This window comes from Dendrobates tinctorius, unplaced genomic scaffold (assembly GCF_039654945.1).
Source record: "Dendrobates tinctorius isolate UK_male_01 unplaced genomic scaffold, ASM3965494v1 ptg000211l, whole genome shotgun sequence".
In the NCBI taxonomy this organism is placed as follows: Eukaryota; Metazoa; Chordata; class Amphibia; order Anura; family Dendrobatidae; genus Dendrobates; species Dendrobates tinctorius.
In genome coordinates, this window is record NW_027361878.1 from 19,203,459 (window position 1) to 19,212,170 (window position 8,712).

Below are 8,712 nucleotides of genomic sequence, written 5' to 3' on the forward strand. Positions count from 1 at the left end.
GGGCTCAAAAAAGCCGCTTTTTTGTGGTCCTCTGCTCAGGAAGCACCTTCTTATCTGTGGCCTTTTCAAGAATTTCATCCAAGGCCGGGTGTTATGATTGAGTCACCGTAGGAGGCAAAAACAGAAATGCTAGCTAGTCCTGAAAACCAGAGAAGTTGGCAACTATCAGATTGCAGACCCCTGAACCTATCAACACAACTAGCAGTAGCCGTGGGGGGTTCCTACGATGACCTAGACCCCTCGATCACAGCCGGAGAGATACATAGGCCTAAAGAAGGAAAGGGGAAATCTAACTTCCCCAGAGCAGACTCCAAAGCAATAGGCAGCCCCCCACATATAATGACGGTGAAGCAAGATGAAAACACTTACACAGACAGAAAGATAGGCTGAGCAAAGACGGGGCCCAAAAACTACCTAGATAGGAACGGATAGGAAGGCTGCTGTCTGCAATCTGCCAAAACCCTATCAGAGACAAAAGCCAACAAGCTGATATAAAAATGGCCCTGAAGCAACTAAGCTTCAAAAACTAAATCAGCACTCAGGTACTTTCAGAAGACAGAGCTCTAGGAACACTGCACACTCCAGCAGGGAGTGGCAGAATCCAAAAAGCAAGAAAAAGAAAAACAAATCTTAGATGCAAAAAGGCAAAACAGAAAACTTAGCTTTAGGAGAGCAGGAATCAGACTGGTGTCCAAGAGTCCACAGAGAAATCACCCGCAGGGCAGAAAGGGCGTAGGCTGCCTTAAATCCAGTCAGTGACTCCACGCAGCCAATCGTCTTCATTAGTCCCAGGTGCCTGATAATCAGGCTCACTACCTTCCTTCACTAGAATAGGGAGTTCACCAGGCCTCAGTGACGGAGGGGAAAATGAACTCACAACAGCCGGGCCAAAGACATGTTAACCCTTGAAGGGTAAAGAGCAGAGTTTAACCTTGGAAGTCACGTCCCCGCTCCACGTTTTAAGCCAAAGGGCCCGTCTTGCAGAACTGGACCATGGCTCTGGCGGAAGAGCGGATCATCTCTATTGATGCATCGGCCAAGAAGCCTGTAGCTCTCTGTAGTATGGGAAGGGAGTTAAGGAGGTCACCCGGGAAATATGACTCTCTAGTTCCTCTATCCATTGGAAAAGAGACCTAGAGACACATGTGGACGCTATTCCTGATTTTAGGGAGAAGGCAGAAGTTTCCCAGGCCTTTCTTAGGAGGCTTTCTGCCTTACGGTCCATCGGGTCTCTAAGCTGGGACATGTCATCAAATGGAAGGACCGTCTTTTTCACCACTCTCGCCACCTGGACATCAACCTTCGGGATGTCCCATTTAAACTCCTCTCCTTCCAGGGGGAATCTATGCCTGAGCTCCGACGGGGCTGAGTAGCGCTTCTCTGGGTACTCCCATTCCTGAGAGATCATTTCTACTATGCTCTTATGAACTGGGAAACCTGTTTGTCTGGGTCCCTCAAATCCTCCGAACATGCGGTCCTGTGCTGACTGAGTAACGGGTTCGTCCTCTAGGCCCATGGTGGCCCGCACAGCACTGACCAGCTCCTCCACATATTCCGCAGAAAGGAGGTATCTCCTAGTTTTGGCTGAATTGGAAGTTCCCGGTTGTTCCCAACTCTCGGAGCCTGAATTATATGACCTCTCTGATTCGGATTCCGAGTCCTCTATTTGTATTTTCCATTTTTTGGGGGGATGGGGAGCCTACAATCGGAGGAGGTGGGGGAGACAGGGCAGCCAGAGAGGTCTGGACCTGATGAGTAACGAGGCTGCGGATTTCGTCAATTAGTGACGGGTGCTCAGCCCTGACCACCCTGTCCGTGCAAGCCTGACACAGTTTTTTCACCCAATTAGAGGGAAGTTTTGCACTGCATATGGCACATTTGGCCGACTTGCTGGTGGTATTGGTGTTTTTGTGGGCAGACTTTTCTCCCTATAAAAAAGGGGGGAGAAGCATTTTGAGGACCTCTATCCCAGGACCGCACCACTAGGACCCACCCCAGGTAACACTTACTGTGGCAGCGCTGGGCTCTGCAGACGCAGGGCAGGAAGAACCGTCCATGCTGACAGGGGATTTCGTCTTACCTGTCGGCGTCTTCCGGTAGGTTAATAAGGGGTTAACCCCGCCCTCAGCGCAGTTTTTCATTTTTTCCCCCTCCTCCTCCCTGGGTTCTGGAGCAGGCACAGCGGGTGCTGGCGAGCTCCACGCGCCGGCAGCTGAATGGGGGCCATGATAGGAAGTCGTCAGACATACCCCGGAAGTGACTGCGCGTGACGTCACTTCCGGGTCACCGCATAGCAGGAGGAGGAGAGACCGGAGCGCTGCGGGAGACCTCCGGTCGGGGATCACTGGCCCGCTTCACTCCCCCTGGGAGAGCGTGGGTGGGCCAGGAACGGTCCCGAATTCTAAGAAGACGGGAGCAGTCTGGAGGAGGGGAGGCAGCGCCACCGACCACCACTGCCCGGCTTAAGATACCAGGTACGCTGCAGCAGCCGGCCACACAGCATACCGAACCTCTCCATGCCCCATGGGGGACAGGAACGACACTGGTGAGGGAGGTGGGTGGGACCTTTTAACCTCTCGTACTTCCTGTCCCCCATTAGGGCGTGGAGACAACCTCCTATGCTGTCGTGGAAGGTTGCTAGAGAAAACCGCATTTTAATCAAACCTTGACCCAACTGCTATGCCCAGCTATCGCCCCATATCACTGCTCCCGTTTGCTTCAAAACTCCTTGAACAGCATGTCCATGCTCAACTTTCCTACCACCTCTCAACTAACTCCCTCCTTGACATCCTCCAATCTGGCTTCCGCCCCCACCACTCCACTGAAACTGCCCTGACCAAAATTACTAATGATTTACTCACAGCCAAAGCTAACAGACAGTTCTCCATCCTCCTACTTCTCGACCTGTCCTGTGTCTTTGACAGTCGACCACTGCCTACTGCTACAAATTCTTTCTTTCCTTGGCATCAAAGACCTTGCCCTGTCCTGGATTGCCTCATACCTTTCTGACCACACATTCAGCGTTTCCCACTCCCACACTACCTCCTCATCCCGCCTTCTATCTGTTGGAGTCCCCCAAGGCTCTGTCCTGGGGCCCCTACTTTTTTCATCTATACTCTTGGCCTAGGACAACTCAAAGTCCCATGGCTTTCTGTACCACCTGTATGCAGCTGACACTCAGATCTACCTCTCTGGCCCAGATGTCACCTCTCTGCTGTCCAGAATCCCTGAGTGTCTATCAGCCATATCCTCCTTTTTCACCTCTCGCTTCCTAAAATTCAATGTAGACAAAACTGAACTCATTATCTTTCCTCCATCTCACGTATCTTCCCTACCCGACCTATCTATTATGGTAAACGGCATCACGCTCTCTCCAGCACCTGAAATCCGCTGTCTCGGAGTAACTCTCGACTCTGCCCTGTCCTTCAAACCACACGTCCAAACTCTTGCCACCTCCTGTCGCCTCCAGCTCAAAAATATTTCCAGAATCCGTCCCTTCCTCAGCCCTCAAACTACTAAAACTCTTGTACATGCCCTCATTATCTCCACACTCTCCTCTGTGGCCTCCCTGCTAACTCTCTTGCACCACTCCAGTCTGTCCTCAATTCTGCTGCCTGACTAATCCACCTCACTCCTCGCTACTCCCGTCTTTCCCCTCTGCAAATCCCTCCACTGGCTCCCAATTCACTAACGCATCCAGTTCAAACTACTAACACTGACCTACAAAGCCATCCACAACCTGTCCCCTCCCTATATCTCTGAACTAATCTCCCAATATCTTCCCTCACGAGGCTCACGTAATCTTCGATCCTCTCAAGACCTCCTACTCTCCTCCACACTTATCAGTTCCTCACACAACCGCCTCCAAGATTTCTTCCGAATATCCCCTATCCTCTGGAATTCCATGCCTTAACATGTCCGATTATCCACCACCCTCGGATCCTTCAAACGGAACCTGAAAACCCATCTTTTCAGTAAAGCTTACAGCCTGCAATAACTATTCTGCCGCCTCACCACCGCCTGAGCCGCCGCCTCAAAACCACCAGAGCTGCTGCACCCCCGACCTTCTGTCTCTTCCCCACTATCCCATAGAATATAAGTCCGCAAGGATAGGGTCCCCTCCCCTCTGTACCAGTCTGTCATTGTAAATTTGTTTACTGTTAACGATATCTATAACTTTGTATGTAACCCCCCTTCTCATGTACAGCACCATGGAATTAATGGCGCTATATAAATAATAATTCCCAAGAAAAAACTAGCGATTTGCAAGCGTAATTCGCTTGGAAAATGCTAGCATTCTGCAAGCTATTTGTAGCATCACTTGGAAAAGTGATTGACAGGTTGGTCACACTCGTCAAACACAGTGTTTGACGAGTGTGACCAACTTTTTACTATTGAGGCTGCCTATGCAGCATCAGTAGTAAAAAGATATAAAGTTTAAAATAATCAAAAAATAAATCGTGTTTTTCCCACCTTCCGGCGTCCCGTACCGTTCCCGATCATCGCGATGCTCCCGGCAGGTCCCGTTCCCTGGGATGCAGCATTAGCACAGCATTGCGGAATCCCATAGGATTGCATGGGATGCTGTTTTTTTGCATTTTTGCGTGTGAACACAGCCTAAAGCTTCACTTTACAGAAAAAAATAAAATAAATAATATATCCTTCATATCCTGTTCTGTCCAGATGTGTCCGGATCACAGAATTCCAAGCGGTGGAAGTTCACCGACCGCCATATTGGGACACCAAGGTGATGGGTGTCTCAATATGGAAACTGCTGGTGGTACCAACCTATTACGCGGTACCACCAGTGCACACACACACACACACACACACACACACACACACACACACACACACACACACACACACACACACACACACTGTATATTCCGTATGCAACACACACACCATACACAGCCTCTTGCACGGTACCACCAGCAGAACACCATCGCGAACACGCCGCCACTGGGATCAGCCGAATGATTTACTGACCACCGCCATCTTTGAACAGGAGCGCATACACAGATTTAGAGAACACATGAGGGAAGAAGACAGTACAGTTGAGAGAGAGAGCAGACAAGGGGGAGAACTCATGGGGTACACAGGTCAAAGAAGAGGTGACATGAGAGGAGAAGACAGCAGATGAGGGAAAGAGAAAGTTCACAGGGGTGAGAGAGAGCACAGGGGGGAGACAGCACATGAGGGGAGAACACAGCACAGGAAGGAGACAGCAGACAAGGGGGATAGCACATGGGGTAGACAGGTCAAAGAGAGCACAGATGGGAGAAGTCAGCACATGGGGAAAGAGAGAATGGATAGGTGGGTGAGCACATGGGGGGAGATATTCTCAACACTGCAAAGCCTGCCCCCATCATGACATTACCTCCATCCTGATGCGATAGCATCGGGCCTCCATCTAGTATATGTATGTAATTACACACACACACACATTGTCAAACAATGCATGTACGAATTAAGAAAGTTTGTAGCTCCAATGACCACTGTACAGTAGTCTGCTGCCACCTAAAGGAGAAGAGGTTTAGCAAGTTATAAGTAAATGACAAAGGTAGACTAATATTACATGGAAAATATGCACAAACAAAAAAAACCACTTGCAACTCCTCCTTTTATAGCATTATATACGTCCTATTTAGTTTATTATTGTAATAAAAAAAAAGCATTTTTACCCATATGGTCCTATGCAGTTGCTAACTAACTGTTGCTATATAAAAGGAACACATTTTTCTTATCTTTTACTTTCCCATACAATGTAATAAAAAATAGGAAAAATATACTTATGGGGTGGAATGGCCTAAACACCAATTCTTCCCCTGCTTTTTTTCCCCCAGTGTGGTAATAATGGCACATTAGTTCTGTTCTAGAGGTCAGTAAAATTTATAAATGTTGGGAGACATATAGCGATTTGAATGTCATTTTTGGGGGGAAGGAGAACCAAAAGTGTTAATTGTGCCATTTTAATCTTTTTCTTTTATTAAAAAGGTGTGCATTTTTGTTTTCATTTCTTTTCTCCTTGGGAAGCTTGAACCTGCAGTCACTTGTTTGGTGTTATAATACATTGTGTATATTCATTTTTGCAATTTACTTTTAAAGGGAACCTATCAGCATGTCAGCAGAATTGTGCCGCGTAACCTACAGTGTCAGGTTGGTGCCGTTACAGTGATTAAAATGATACCTGGTGATGAAATCTGTCTTGTGGTCGTTGATTAATCTTTATTATTCATCTGTATGGCTTGTGACAGGTCACTGATCCCTCAGTGTCCTGCCCCCAATTTTACATACTATTATATACATTAAAAAAAAAAAATCACATTCAGCAGGCAGGCGCCAGCGCTGCAGTATGATCGCATGTATAATATGCAATAAATGATTTTATTTGTTGACAAAATTAAAAAAAAAAAAATTCTGTCTCAAAATGGCGCCGGCCTCACCTGTGCAGTAACATCGACCGGTGATCGATAAGATTCTACTGCGCAGGCACCACCATCTTGCCAGAGAATGAAATAACTTGTCTCCACCAAAATGGCGCTGCGCAGTAGCATCTATTGGATCGCTGATAACTGCTGCTGCGCAGGTGAGGCCGGCGCCATTTTGAGACAGAATTTTTTTTTCTGAATAAATTTATATCAGCAAATAAAACAAATTTAATGCGTGTTACAGATGCGATCATGCTGGAGCGGAGGTGCCGCCCACCGGCTGAATGTGATTTTTTTTTTCTTCAATCTATATAATATTTAGTATGTAAAATAGGGGGCAGGTCAGTGAGAGAACAGTAACCGGTCAGAAGCCACACAGATGAATATGGCCGCCCCGGAGCACGAGTCTCATTAACTGCAAATAAAGATTAGACAACAACCACAAGATTTCATCAACCAAGGTATCATTTTAATCAGTATAATGGCACCGACCTGACAGTGCTGTAGGTTACCAAGCACAATCCTGCTGACAGGTTCCCCTTAAGCGATGCCAGTGTCTAAGGCCTGGATCACACTTCCGTTTTTTTAAAATCCGCCTAAATCCGTCGTTTTCCGTTAAAAAACGGATCCATCATTTTTTTGAGGATCCGTTTTTTGTCCCATAGACTTCCATTAGCGGCTACCGCAGATCCATCAAAAAAAGGGATCCGTTTGCGGCAAAACGGAAACGGATCCGTTTTTTCACACTTTGACGGATGCCAAAAAGCGGGTGCGAGAAACAGGGCTAACACATTCGAAACGTGGGTTTTCATTGAAGAGGACCGGTCACTACCATAAATACCATATGTAAGTTTTTTTTCTTGACCTAGTGTGAATGCTGATGTTCTCCTGAATCTACCATTAGTTTTTGGTCCTATTATGGACCAGTCTCTCCCATATGTAAAATAAATCTAGTTTTTTTAGCCATCTGGGTGTGGTCTTTTAACCATCTCAAATGTGGCTGTAATAAAAAAAAAAAAAGTTTAAAAAAATATGGGGTGGGGACTAAGAAGAATCAGAACCCACCTGACAACACAAAAAAAACCAAAAACATTCTGTAGAAGTCAAATCTATCAAAACATGGAAAACCAAATCCCTGGCGACAGTTTGTGTCAAAAACTAGCTTCGCTTAACTCCCCCCCCCTCAGGTCCAACTCCGAGTCCCCGCTGCTGCTCCTGGTGTCTGTTATCGCCCACAGCCCGTTACTCTACTCTGCCCAAGTTGACAGCACGAGACGCTGCGCTCAGTGATTGACTGCAGCGCTGTTTATGTGACATCAGCTCTGGAGCCATGGCAGAGACTCAGTGATGGATCCAGGGAGGGTGAGGAACAGGTTTGTTTTTTCTTTTTTAAGTGCAGCCATGTGACAGTTTCCAAAACTGTAAAGCCCCTTTAAGCCACGCCTTATTTCCAATAAGACACACCCCCTTGTCTTTTGCGCAGCGCAAAAAAGCGTCTAAGGCTAGTTTCAGTTTTTTAGCGCTGCGCTTCGTGCGCAATTAAATCGCATGCAAAAAACACATCATGCGTTTCGTATGCATTTGCTTTTTTAGGCGCTTGCGTTTTAACCATGTTAACTCTTAAAACGCATGCGAATGTAAAAGCAGGCGTGTGCATGTCCATGCCTTCGTTCCCATAGACTGTAATGTGATTTTTCTGCGCATTCCGTGCGCATGCGTTTTTTTGAGACAGGTCGGATGGACCAAAAATGCAACAGGTTGCATCCGGCGCGCCTAAGCGCACACTACAAAAAAAACGCATGTGCACGAAAATGCATACGAACGTGTGCATACACTAGACAATGTACCCCCATGTTAAAGATAGGGGCACATGGACGCACACGAAGCGCAGCGCTAAAAAACGCTAGTGTGAACCCAGCCTAAGAACTCCAGAACTAATAAGGGGACTGATAAGAAGTATGCCCCATTTTCTAAGCGTCTTTGGGATGTCCCAGGTGAGAGGCCATGACAGACCCTTACTACACATTTTTCTTGGAAGCGCAGCACACGACTCCCATCAGGGAATAACCATACAGCCTTCACTAACACTAGAAAAAAACAAATGGCTGCTTCCATGTGGTGGTCAGCCGGCTCCACCTGACACAGCAGTTACACCTCACCACTATCTCCATGGAAACAAGCGGCGCGGCGCCAACTACCTCCTCTCATAGTCTTATCACCCAGTGATGTGACGTCACGCCCGCCGCGTTCCCTCACCCAGACAAAGACTCAGACAGAG

General features: G+C 47.3%; 1 long non-coding RNA gene across 2 annotated transcripts in view; it reads right to left on the bottom strand.

The window, feature by feature from the left end:
• LOC141058341 (uncharacterized) overlaps positions 1–8,687 on the bottom strand; it is a 119,591-nt gene extending 110,904 nt beyond the window's left edge. For both annotated transcript variants that reach the window (XR_012222141.1, XR_012222142.1), the window contains exons 1-2: positions 8,633–8,687; positions 5,384–5,523 (exon numbers count right to left, since the gene is read on the bottom strand). This is a non-coding gene — a long non-coding RNA (uncharacterized lncRNA). The remainder of the gene's footprint in view (positions 1–5,383; positions 5,524–8,632) is intronic.
• Between the last annotated feature and the right edge of the window lie 25 nt (positions 8,688–8,712).